Source organism: Elephas maximus, chromosome 7 (genome assembly GCF_024166365.1).
Source record: "Elephas maximus indicus isolate mEleMax1 chromosome 7, mEleMax1 primary haplotype, whole genome shotgun sequence".
NCBI lineage: Eukaryota > Metazoa > Chordata > Mammalia > Proboscidea > Elephantidae > Elephas > Elephas maximus.
The window spans coordinates 6,420,812-6,433,685 of record NC_064825.1 but is presented as its reverse complement, the minus strand read 5'-3'; the positions used below and the strand labels follow the sequence as shown (position 1 = coordinate 6,433,685).

Here is a 12,874-nt window from a genome sequence, read left to right as displayed (position 1 = left end):
TATCCATCAAAGCTGAGATCAATCTAATCACTATGAGTTCATGCACAGGACAAAAAAATGACATCTTAGGAACACAAATTCACTGCATTGGCTCCTGGTTTTCTTAATAAGTAAAAAATATTCTTGATGCAAATATGACTATGAGCAGTTCATATGGTGCCAATGACTTCTTTTCAAGGTCAGGGAGGCCCATTTCAAAATTGCAACTCCAACTTAACAGACATAAAAGAAAAATTTAACACAAATTTCCTAAAGATTCCCTAAGGTCTGAGATAAAATCTATGTAAGGTAAATTTCTGCTAAATCCTGATTTCTCCAAGTGTTGATGTTGAACAGTAATCAATTATATGTGTGAAGGGAGGGGACTGGATCTGTTTTGGATTATCCAGAGTTATTTGGCCTATGTCTCTGGTCTGATTTTGAGTTAGTTGCTGCAATAACCAGTCATGTGTCCTATGACAGGTTACTCCTCTCAGATTTTCTCTTCCTCTCTAAAGCAAATGGATTCAATTGAATAAACTCCAAGTTTTTCAGCCATGAACTTTTACTAAATTTGTATAGATATCACTAGACAGAGCACATATCTGTATCCTATTTCGAGAAATGTGTGTTATGAATACAACAAGGGAAATGTTTCATTTCTATTGCCCTCTTCACAGCATCCTTTACTTCCTTATTCCTTAGGCTGTAAATCAATGGGTTTAGCATGGGCATCACCAAGGTACAAAACACAGACACCATCTTTTCTTGTTCTAGGGAATATTGGGAGCTTGGTCTAAAGTAGTTAAAGCTTATAGAGCCATAGAATAAAGTCATGGCTGTCAGATGTGAAGCACAGGTGGAGAAGGCTTTGTGTCTACCAGCCGTTGAGTGGATCTTCAGGATGGCAGCAACAATGAAGATGTAGGAGATGATCACAGTCAAGAAAGTGATCATGGCAATCACACCAGAGGAGATTAAAAGCAACAATTCATTCATGGGTGTGTCAGAACAGGAAAGCTTCAGCAGGGGAGGAAGGTCACGGAAGAAGTGACTGATGACATTTGGCCCACAGAAAGAGAGTTTCGACAGGCCAATTGTGTGCGTTAACAAGTTCATTAAACCTCCCACACATGATCCTATGACCAACACAACACACAGTATTTTAGTCATGGTCACTGTATAAGTTAGAGGGTGTACAATGGCCACATAATGATCATAAGCCATTGCTGCCAGCAAGAAGCCCTGAGTGGTGATGAGTGACACAAATAAAAAGTATTGCACAATGCATGCAGAAAATGAGATTGTCTCCTGTTCAGCAAAAAAGTTCAGCAGCATTTTGGGTGCAAAGACTGATAAGTAGGAGGCATCTACAAGTGACAGACAGCTAAGGAAATGGTACATGGATGTGTGGAGCTTGGGGGTGATTTGAATTAGAACGAGCATTCCCAGGTTCCCCACCAAAGAAATGATGTAAATCAGCCAGAACAACATGAAGAGGACCACTTTCAGGTCCGAACGCTGTGTCAGTCAGAGTAGGATAAACTCAGTAACCCCTGTAAAATTCTCATAAGCCATTTGGTTTTCTTGATACCCTGCTAATGATAAGGAGATTGGAAAAAATTAAGAGAGAATAATGGTGCTGCAATATCAAGACTACTGGGAATTCTTAACTAGCTTTGTGACTTGAGTGATCACATCCCCTCTCTTTGGTTGTCTTATTTATGAAATTAGTACTGTTTATCTGCATGTTACATTAGAAAACCATGTGAGCTTTAATAGTTTCAAGATTCATTTAAAACATTGGTGTTGATGTGAATAAAAAACTAAAGTGAATATCATTCTAAAGAAACAAAACAAAAAAGTGCAGTTTATGAAAGATTAATAATTGAATTTGGAAATGTAAACTCTTCCCCTCATTGAACATCTTTTTTAAACTTCTCATTTTGGATTTAATAATAGCTCCTGTCCAATATGTGCCCGGGTGGTGCAAGTGGTTAACTCTGGGCTACTAATCGAAATGTTGGAGGCTCTAGGTCACCGATGAGGCACCTTAAAAGAAAGACCTAGTGATCTACCACTGAAAAACCAGCAATTGAAAATACTGTGGGATGTAGTTTTCTTCTGACACACATAGATCTCCATGAGGCAGAACTGACCCAGCAGTCAGTGGTTTAATGTGACACATATCAAAATATTAGAATAATCCTTCCTACAGAATTTAAAATTGAGATGACCCATTTATGTTTAGCTTATACTCCAAATTTAATTTGGAAGTGATAAAAGAGAAGGCTCTAGCATTCAAAAACTCTGGACTCATCATCCTTAGAAAAGTGGGGGAGTGGAGGAAGGGACACTGCAAACTGGAATATGAAACATGATAAACATCAGGTTATAATTTTAGTTGACCTTTGAAGCCCAATAGAAACACCTTACAGAAACTCAGGAAACAGAAACCTTCATACTTTTTCTGAGAAAAATTTAAATTAAGCCTAAATGATAAAACAAACCTATAAAAAAAATAAAAGATACAAATGGTGCTTTGCAATACTTTTTTTTTATTTTTAATGTTCAACAACATTTTTAGAACATGCAATGTCTTTTACACACAACCAGCACTCATCTGTTTGATTATATTCACCCTGATATATTAACTAGCTTATAATATTTGTATAAAGATAATAGAAAATATTTTAAACAATCCAGAATACTAGTAGCTTTCTATAGGTGAAGTAAAAGATTTTTTTTTTCTTTGTGGATTCTTCAGACTTTCACTGGGAGGTACTATTCCTTGAGCATAGTGGTTAAAATTAAAAAATGAAAAATATTGCCAGGCTACTAATAGAATAAGAAATGAGGAGACAACAAATATTTTAATTCTAGAGTATCTACAGTGTCAGGTGAATAATTTCCATGGGAATATGTAGTTAGATCTTAGTTTGCAATGCATCCTTCAGGAAAGAATGTTCACAAATTGAATTAAGACAGTGATTTTGCATTATTTCGGTAGAAGTTGAACAACAGTTTTGACAACGACATTGAAAAAGAGATTGAAGTTTAAAACAAAGGGTAGAATTAAGAGGTCAAATTATAAATTTTTCCCACCCTTTTATTTTCAAAGGCTTATCAAATTAAAATTTGAGCATATTTTTCATATCTATATCTATCTATACATATAAGTTGACCTGCAGAATATAACTATACAGGATATTCAAATAAATGAATTTAACTTACCAATTGAAAACAAAATGATCAAAAATAAAGGCTTATTTGGGAAACTCATGTTCACCTATTCCCATGGACTATTTTCCTGCATAAGAGAAGTCAGTTAAAATTTGTCTGTCATTTATAGTAATACATGACTAACACAAATGACAGTAGTTACAGGTAGCAGGATTAAAAACCAAAATTAACCTTTGATATATGGCTATCCAAGGCACAGCTTCCATGATATGAAAGCAAGAACAAGATGATTTTAAAAAAGCCCTGCTATATATTTTCCCTAACTTCAAATGAGAATAAAGTCCCTGGAGTCTATCTTCTGATTGAGTGGGTTTAATAAATACGTTATGAAAAGTTCCTCCATGTTTCTTGAGGGATTTAGGAAATTCTCAAGAACATAATGCTTCCCTAAGGTATTTAATTGTCTAAAAGTGACACTGAGTAGAAAGAAATGTGGGGAAAACACAAAATATATGATCTCTGAAAAGAATTGAAATATAATTGATTCTGATATCTGCTCAATACTTTAGCAAAGGAAGCTTTTACTTAGACGAGGGGAGGGGGATCAGAGGGCCTTAGCTTAGTAGAGCAAGCCCTGATGTAAACCAATCCCATTCTTTGAATTCTTTGGATGGCCAGAATGGCATCAAAAAAAAATAACACTGTTGTGGTTGTTAGTTGCCTTTGAGTTTATTCCTACTCATAACGAGGTTCATAACAGTAATCCTTGAAATGAAGACCACCACCCAACTTGTAAACTGTGATGTTTACTGATAGGTAATTTTGGGGATTTTGTCCTTAGCTTAAACTGCGTCATGAGTGATTTTGATAGGGACCTCTCACACTGTTCACTTATATATGTATCTAAATAAAAATTGATTTCTATTCTTTATACTAAATATTTAAAATTTTCTACATACTAAATCCATGTTTAAAGGCTAATAGGGAGGTGAAAGTGAAACCGAATTTCATTCTAAAACAAAACAAAAAAGTGCAGTTTATTAAAGATTAATAACTGAATTTGGAAATGTAAACTCTTCCCCTCATTGAAGATCTTTTTTTAAACTTCTCATTTTGGATTTAATAATAGCTCCTGTCAAATATGTGCCTGGGTGGTGCAATACGGAGGTGGTAAGATTAGGGGTTGGGAAACTACCTAAGTTTGAAATAGGACAGAAAATGATTCATTATCTTGGAAGCCCTCCTACATTCTAAGCACCCAGCACATACTCTATTTTTTTTTCAACTATAGTTCATTCTCTGTCCAAATATTAATTTAAAAAAATGATAAAGAAATTAAGTGTCTCAGATTTTCTTTCTCCTAGGAAACAGTAGATCAAGGACAAAAAAAGTATCTGAAAAGACCTTTAAGAAGTCTATATCTACAGGCACTCAGTTGACAAAAACAAAATAATCACATTCAGAGTGTCCAAAAGAGGTATGCTATCTTCTGCATCCACTACACTTCTGTCAGTTTGTCTAAGAACTTAGAAGAAATACACAGAGTCACTGTACTAAAAAGGATTGGTTAATGTTCACACAATTCAGGAGGTAACATATGATAAAGAACCAACGGTACCGAAGGAAGAAGTACAAGCTACACTGAAGGCATTGGTGAAAAACAAGACTCCAAGAATGGATAGAATACCAATCGAGATGTTTCAACAAACGGATTCAGTGGTGGAAATGCTCACTCATCTATGACAAGAAATTTGGAAGACAGCTACTGGCCAACAGATTTGAAGAGATTCATATTTATGCCTATTCCAAAGACAGGTGATCCGACAGAATGTGGAAATTATCAAATAATATCATTAATATCACAGACAAATAAAATTTTGCTGAAAATCATTCAAAAGTGGTTAGAGCAGTACTATGACAGGGAACCACCAGAAATTCAATCCAGGTTCAGGAGAGGATGTGGAACTATGGGTATCATTGCTGATGTTAGATGGATCCTGGGTGAAAGCAGAGAATACCAGAAAGATATTTATCCATGTTTTATTGCCTACTCAAAGACATTCAACTATGTGGATCATAACAAATTATGGATAGCTTTGCAAAGAATGGGAATTGCATAACACTTAATTGTGTTCATGAAGAACCTGTACATAGATCAAGAGGCAATTGTTTCAAAAGAGCAAGGAGATACTAGGTGGTTTAAAGTCAGGAAAGGTGTGCGTCAGGATTGTATCCTTTCACCATACCTATTCAGTCTGTATGCTAAGCAAATAATCCAGGAAGCTGGACCATATGAAGAAGAACAGGGCATCAGGATTGGAGGAAGACTCATTAACAACATGTGATACGCAAATGACACAATCTTCCTAGCTGAAAGTGAAGAAGACTTGAAGTACTTCCTAATAAAGGTCAAAGACCACAGCCTTCAGTATGAATTATGCCTCAACACAAAGAAAACAAAAATCCTCACAACTGATCAATAAGGCACATCATGATAAAGGGAGAAAAGATTGAGGTTGTCAAAGGTTTCGTTTTACTTGGATCCACAATAAGCATGCATGGAAGCACCAGTCAAGAAATCAAAAGATGCATTGCATTGGGTAAATCTGCTCAGAAAAAACCTCTCTGAAGTGTTAAAGAGCAAAGATATCGCTTTAAGGACTAAGGCAGGCCTGAACCAAGGCATGGTATTTTCAATCACCTCATACATATGTGAAAGTTGGACAATGAATAAGGAAGATAGAAGAAGAACTGATGTGTCTGAATTATTCTCTTGGTGAAGAATATTGAATACACCATTGACTGCCAAAAGAACGAATAACTCTGTCTTGGAGGAAGTACAGCCAGAATGCTCCTTAGAAGTAAGAATGGCAAGATTTTGTCTCACACACTTTGGACATTTTATCTAGAGTAGCCAGTCCCTAGAGAGGGGCATTATGTATGGTAGAGAGCCAGCAAAAAAGAGGAGGGCCCTCAACGAGATGGATTGACACAGTGGCTACAACAATGGGCTCAAGCATCATTAATTGTGAGAATGGCATAGGACCTGGCAGTATTTCTTTCTGTTGTACATAGGATCACTATGAGTCGGAAGTGATTCCATGGCACTTAAAAGCAACAACAACAGCAGGGGTAGAACTTTTTTTTTATAGTGCCAGAAGTTGAGCCTCTCAGTTTAGAATTCCGAAAAATACTATTGAGGAAGGGATGTCTCCTCAAAGTAGAGTTGACCTCAATGAGGTAGATGCAGTGAAGCTTTCAGGACCTTTATTTGCTGATGTGGCATGACTCAAAATGAGAAGAAACAGCTGCAAACATCCTTTAATAATAGGAATGTGTAATGTACAAATTATGAAACTAGGAAAATTGGACGTTGTCAAATATGAAATGGAACTCTTGAAGATAGATATCCTTTCTTCTTCTTCTCCTTCTGCCCCTGTTTCTTCTCTTCTTCCTCCTCCTCCTTCTTCTGTTTCTATTGTTTCTCTTCCTTCTCCCCTATGCATATATTAATAAGCTTTGTGGTATCCCACAGGTCTCTGAGGCTCTGGTTATTTTCTTCATTTTTTTTCTTTTTGTTTTTTAAATGGGATCATGCCTAATTATCTATTTTCATATTTACTGGTTCCTTCCTTTTCCATCTTGTCTTAGCTATCTAGTGCTGCTATAACAGAAATGCCACAAGTGGATGGCTTTAACAAACAGAAATGTATTTTCTCACATCCTAGGATAGATGTCCAAATTCAGCGCTCCAGCTTCAGGGAAAAGCTCTCTCTGTTGGGTCTGGAGGAAGGTCCTTGTTATCAGTCTTCACCTGGCCTAGGAGCTTCTCAGCACAGAGACCTTGACCTAGCCAAGTTGGTACACATTTTTGGGGGACACAATTCAATCCATTACACATCTCCTATCTGCTCTCGATCCTCCCTAGTATATTTTTTCATCTCAATTATCTGCTTCTTAAGTACAGAATTTTCATTTGGTACTTTTGTATAAATTTTTTTTTCTATTTACTGAGATTCTCTTTTTGTAATTGTTGTCATGTTGTTGTTGTTAGGTGCTCTCAAGTCAATTTTGACTCATAGTGACCCTAGGTACAACAGAACAAAACACTGCCTGGTGCTGAGCCATCCTCACAATCATTGATGACCGTGCTTCTAAGGAGCACTCTGGCTGTAGCACTCTGGCTGTACTCCTTCCAAGAGAGCTTTTTTCATTCTTTTGGCAGTTGACGGTATATTCAATATCCTTTGCCAACACAATAATTCAAAGGCATCAGTTCTTCTTCGGTGTTCCTTATTCATTGTTCAGCTTTCGCATGCATGTGACGTGATTAAAAACACCACACTCGAGTCAGGCCATTGTCAGTATTTTTTACCAATACTGTAATTCAAAGGTGTCAAATCTCTTGTGGCTAAGTCTAATACCTGGGCCATTCAGAGATAGTTTCTACTAATTGTTTTTTATTCCTGAGCATCAATCACATTTTTCAGTTTCATTGCAGTCTTGTAAACCAGAAAATTTAGAAAATATATTGCAAAGGCTCTGTACTCTGTACATGCAGCTTTATGGGAGACTTTCAATTATTTTTCAAAGAGTTCCAATTCACAGTATCATCTATGCTTCCTGAGAGTTCCCATGGCTCCACATCTTCATCAATACTTGATATTTTCTACTTTTTTTTTTTAACTTTTATTGTGTTTTATGTGAAAATTTACAAATAAAGTCCGACTGTTACACAAAAATTTATAAACACCTTGGTATATACTCCTAATTGTTCTCCCCCTAATGAGACATCACAGTCCTTCCCTCCACTCTCTCTTTTTGTGTCCATTCATCCAGATTCTGACTCCCTCTACCCTCTCATCTCCCCTTCAGACAGGAGATGCCAACGTAGTCTCATATGTCTACTTGATCCAAGAAGCTCATTCTTCCCCAGTATCATTTTCTATCCCATTGTCCAGTCCAATCCCTGTTTCAAGAATTGGCTTTAGGAATGGTTCCTGTCTTGGGCTAACAAAAGGTCTGGGGACCATGACCGCTGGGGTCCTTCTAGTCTCAGTCAGACCATTAAGTCTGGTCTTTTTAAGAGAATTTGGGGCCTACATCCCACTGCTCTCCTACTCCCTCAGGGGTTCTCTGTTGTGTTCCCTCTTAGGGCAGTCTTCGTTTGTAGTCAGGCACCATCAGATCTTCTGGTCTCAGGCTAATGTAGTCTTTGCTTTATGTGGCTCTTTCTGCCTCTTGAGCTATTAATTACCTTGTGTCTCTGCTGTGTTTCATTTGCCTTTGCTCCAGGTGGATTAAAACAAATTGATGCATCTTAGATGACTGCTTGCTAGTGTTTAAGACCCCAGACACCACTCCAAAGTGGAATGCAGAATGTTTTCTTAATAGATTTTATTATGCCAGTTGACTTAGATGTCCCTGGAAACCATGGTCCCCAAACCCCCGCCCCTGCTATGCTGGCCTTTGAAGTGTTCTGTATATTCAGGAAACTGCTTTGCTTTTGGTTTAGTCCAGTTGTGCTGGCCTCACCAGTATTGTGTTTTCTCTTTCCCTTTACCTAAAATGGTTCTTATCTACTATCTAATTAGTGAAAACCTTCTCCCTCCCTCCCTCCCTCCCTTCCTCCCCCATCTCGTAACCATCAAAGAATATCCTCTTCTCTATTTCAACTATTTCTCAAGTTCTTGTAATAGTGGTTTTATACAATATTTGTCCTTTTGCAACTGACTAATTTCACTCAGCATAATGCCTTCCAGGTTCCTCCATGTTATGAAATGTTTCCCAGATTCATCATTGATCTTTATTGATGTGTCACAATCCATTCTGTGAATATACCATAATTTATCCATTCATCCATTGATGGGCACCTTGGTCGCTTCCATCTTTTTGGTATTGTAAACAATGCTGCAATGAACTTGGGTGTGCATATATCTGTTCCTATAAAGGCTTTTATCTCTCTAGAATATATTCCAAGGAGTGGGATTGCTGGATCGTATGGTAGCTCTATTTCTAGCTTTTTAAGGAAGTGCCAAATCGATTTCCAAAGTGGTCTGTCCATCCATTTTTTTTTTCTGTTTATATATTTGGTCTGAAGGCCCAGAATTTGGTTAATGTCCTGAGGAAAAATACAGCCATGTGTGCTGAGACTTATGGAATATCTGGTAGGAACACTGCTAGTTACTCTGAACCCCAAAGGGCCCTCCATTTTTGCCAAACCTAGATTTTCAGGTGTGCCCTGAGTCAGTGCAATGAGTCAGCTACCCTCTCCAAGGTTAATCTTTCCAAATTTGCTGTCAGCCCAGTTCTCTTTGACTTAGCAGTGATTCATTCTTTTCCAATAGATTTTTTTCTTTATCTTATCTTGCTTTTCCTGGTATTTTTGTAGACATGCTGCCTTGACTACCAGCTACTCAATCACACCCAAAAATAAAAGTATTTCTTTCATAAGCACTTTGCCATGTTTTTCTAACATTTTATTCTGAAAAAAAAATTCAGACTTATATTAGAGATTAAAAAACTGCACAAATTTGTTAGAATCCTACAAGGATCACCTAGGTGTACTTTACCTATAAACACCAGGTGCAATTGCTGCATTTGCTTCCTCTCTCTCTGTGTACACACATACATATCAATATATACACAATTATATACATATATTTATTTATACACAATAATGTTACAGTTTTATTTTTTAATATATTTCTCATGCTTGCCCAAAGTTTGAGAATTAATATAAGGTAAAAAAAAATTTTTTTTTAATACTCTCATCTTCCGACAATAATCTGCAAACCCTGCCCAGTGCATTATATCTCCTAAATTTATTTTGAATTTTTTATTCTTGTAGTATTAAAGTGTCTTAGATTCTTGATCCTTAAGGCATCATTTTCATATTATTTTGAGTTTATAGAATTTCAGGTCTTAACAGAGAATAAAAACACAGTAAACTCTCTATCTCCATCTATTCATCTATCTAATAAAACTCTGAAGGAGGTATGATTATTATCCCTTTACAAGTGAAAAAACTTCTTAGTAAATTTAAGTAGCTTTTCTGCATTTACAGAACTAGTACATACCATCCTTGGATGTGTATCAAGGCATGTTTTTGTCCCATCATATGGTCAACTTCATAAATATTGTATATGTGCTTGAAAACAATACAGTTTTTTGAGATTTTGAAAGCTGTTATCTTTTGTCTGCTGTCTATTAAAAAATAATAATAATAAAATAAAAAACCTTGGTATCATCTTTGATTCCTCTGTTTCCTCCACCATCCTGCTAGGTCTACCATCAAAATGTATTTTGCATTCGTATTTCTCACTACTTTCACTATGATAAAAAAAAATGCTGTCGAGTAGAACTATCATTATGATAGATCTGGTCTAACATGCCATCATCTCTTAACTGAATTATTGTGCAGCCTCCTCGCTGGGCTTCTGTCATTCACTCTTGCCCTTCTTGCTGTACCTATTATCAACACAACAGCCCAAGTGAACTTTTTAATGTGTAAGTTGGATTATGTCACTTCTCTGCCTGATGACTCTTTGCCTTTCCTCTCATTCAGGTCCAAAGTCTCTAGACATACTTACGATATATCCCATGCAATCTGGTTCCCTTTTCCTTCCTGGCAGCGTATCCTGCTACATCTCTCCTTGCTCTCTTTTCTCCAGTTCTATCTTTTTTGTTCTTTCTTAATCACTCTGAGGAATCTTTGTTCTTGACTATACCCACTTTTCAGAAAGCTCTTTCTTCCAGGCACACCTTGGAAATGCTATGGGGCAGTTCTTCTCAGTCCTACAAGGTCACTATGTGTTGAAATCAACTCGACGGCAATAGTTTTTTTTTTTTAATATATATATTTTATATATTTCATCTTTTTTCCCCTTAACCAATTTGTCTTGCTAGTTACACAGCTTCAAAATTTTCCATCCATTATATACTCTTTCCCTCAAAAATAAAAATCTAATTATTTTTTAAGTCCTGTTGATGATTTTCATGAACTATATCTTAAATCACTCACCTTCTCTCTATTGCTCACCTGTAATACTTCTTATCTTTCTCAAAATAATTATTTTTTATTATTATTGTTTTTATTATAGGTTCGGAGTAAGTTTCCCAAATTGTTCTTGCCTTCCAAAATGTAGATTACAGTGTTATCATGAGAATTTTTCTATTCTATTTATATTTCACTTAGGACTTCACTTACTATACATTGGGTTTTAAAGCATGTCATCCTGGCATCCAAGGCCTTCATGACTCATCAGCCTTATTTTCTATTGCCTTTGTTTCTTTTTTTTGTTTAAACATTCAATGGTAGAGCTAAACTCATGTATTTTCATGTTTTTAAAGAGTTCTTCCATTTCCCATGCTCATCTGCTCCCTGCTCCTCTAACAGCTTTTGTTCCTTAGCTTAAACCTCTCTAGGTTTAAATCACACAGAGTAACTGGCACAATAGAAGTGTGTTGAATAAATAAATTATAAATAAGAGTTGTTGTTTTCTACAGCCATTTTTTTATAAGATACTATTGAGATATGCAAATTTAAATAAAAAATAGAAAGTATATATTTTTACTTGAATGGTGGTATTTTTAGAATAAAATCAATTTTTGTGAGCGATCTTAGAGAATTGGACTAAGGGAATATTTCAAATTTTCTCTGAGGCACAAATGCATTTGGTAAATCCCTGTCCTAGAATATTCTTTTAATTTGAAGTAGTCTTATTCTTCTTTTTTTAATTGTGCTTTAGGTGGAACTTCACCGAGAAAATGTAGTTTCTCATACAACAATTTATACACAGATTGTTTTGTGACATTGGTTGCAGTCCCCATGATGTGTCAACACTCTCCTCTTCCACATCCCAATGCCCTGTTTCCAACTGTCCATGATTCCTGTCCGTTCCTGCCTTCTTCTCATTATTTTTACGCTGGTGTTGCCCTTTTGGTCTCATATACATGATTGGACTAAGAAGCACGTTCCTCATGTGTGTAATTGTTTGTTTAATAGACCTGTCTAATCTTTGGCTGAAGGGTGAACTTCGGGAGTGACTTCAGCTCTAAGTTAAAGGTGTGTCAGGGGCCATAGTCTCGAGGGTTCTTTCACTCTCTGTTAGACCATTAAGTCTGGTCTTTTTTTTGTGTGTGTGAATTTGAATTTTGTCCTACGGTTTTCTCCCGCTCTGTCTGGGACCCTCTATTGTGATCCTTGTCAGAGCAATTCCCGACGGCAGCCAGGCACTATGGAGTTCTCCTGGGCTCAGGCTGGTAGAGGCTGTGGTGCTTTTGGTTCTTTAATCCTTTGGATTAATATTTGCCTTATGTCTTTGACTTTCTTCATTCTCCTTTGCTCCTAACTGGATGGAATGAGTAGATGTATCTTAGATAGCCACTTACAAGCTTTTAAGACCTCAGCAAAGTCTGATTCTTTTGAATCCTCAGTGAGCTCTTTCAGAATTTAGCACAACAGTTAGAAAAAAAATTATCCACTTTTGAGGAAATTAAACTATTATATCACCAAAATGATGAATAGGGAATGAAATTGATTTTTAATCTTCATGTCATATTCAACACTTCTGCCCCAAATTGCATGAGAATATTTTGATCATAGTTTTGCTTGTGATTATATCTATGAAACAGTTTTAAAAGTCTCCTATCTCTTAACTGATTAATGTCGGGTTAGCAAAGGCATGCACAGGATTCAGTCCAGTGGGGG

General features: G+C 36.4%; 1 pseudogene; it reads right to left on the bottom strand.

Annotated features, from left to right (window-relative positions):
• Window positions 1-591: 591 nt before the first annotated feature.
• LOC126078864 (olfactory receptor 1052-like) lies at window positions 592-1,557 on the bottom strand (annotated as a pseudogene).
• Between the last annotated feature and the right edge of the window lie 11,317 nt (window positions 1,558-12,874).